Source organism: Plectropomus leopardus, unplaced genomic scaffold (assembly GCF_008729295.1).
Source record: "Plectropomus leopardus isolate mb unplaced genomic scaffold, YSFRI_Pleo_2.0 unplaced_scaffold7334, whole genome shotgun sequence".
In the NCBI taxonomy this organism is placed as follows: domain Eukaryota; kingdom Metazoa; phylum Chordata; class Actinopteri; order Perciformes; family Serranidae; genus Plectropomus; species Plectropomus leopardus.
In genome coordinates, this window is record NW_024680740.1 from 1 (window position 1) to 840 (window position 840).

The following is an 840-nucleotide window of genomic DNA, read 5'->3' on the forward strand; positions in this document are numbered from 1 at the left end:
GTGTTCAAACCCAGGGCCCTTTCTAACACCCTCTGTGCATCCTCAGCAAGCATGTTGAGGAATGTTTTGAGAACTCTGTAGGTGAAGGTGAAAGAGAGGGCCATTGATGCTGGGATTCCAAGTATTGGGATGAATCTGCACACTTCCTCTGCTGCCAATAATGTAGCTGCACCTCCAAGGTGAGCAAGCACCCTCAGGACAAGCTTTGGTGTTATATCTACTGCAGCCAGTGATGAAACTACGATGGCACGCAGATCATCCAGTGGCACAAGTCTCCGCAGTGACGGCATATCAAGACCAAACCCAAATACCCATCTTGTAACAACAGCAACCAACAGGCTTATGTCAACAGCAGTAGAGAGCCCAGGAACTGGTACAGCTGCTACAGCTGCACTAAGTGTTGCTAAGTATTTTATTTTGGAATCAAAAGCATTCAAAAGCCTTTTTCTTCTTGTCGATGACCTCCAGGCTGATGTTGGGCGTGGCCAGCAGCAGAGCATTTCTCTTGTGTGCAAGTTCTCTCTGAAAGGTGTCTAACAAGAGAGGGAAGTCATACAGGTGGAGGTCAACGCTGGACACCAGGAAGACTTCAGGAGAGACCACACCTTTCTCTTGAAGACCTGTGTGACAAAAGGAAAACAAAAATTATGATAAGAAATAAAGCAATTACAATTTTAAACACTAAATGTGCCTATCAAAGGGAACATGACAGTGTAACTTGTATACATTTTTCCTGGCATTATATTAGGCATTAAAAAATAACAAATTACATCATATTGAAACTGTCAACACTTTGCACCCATTCTGTTAAAGTCATTGTCCCAGATAGAAAGTTTTGTT

The 840-nt window shown here is 43.2% G+C and overlaps 1 pseudogene; it reads right to left on the reverse strand.

Annotated features, from left to right (window-relative positions):
- Window positions 1-5: 5 nt before the first annotated feature.
- On the reverse strand, window positions 6-620 carry LOC121940066 (annotated as a pseudogene).
- Window positions 621-840: the final 220 nt, after the last annotated feature.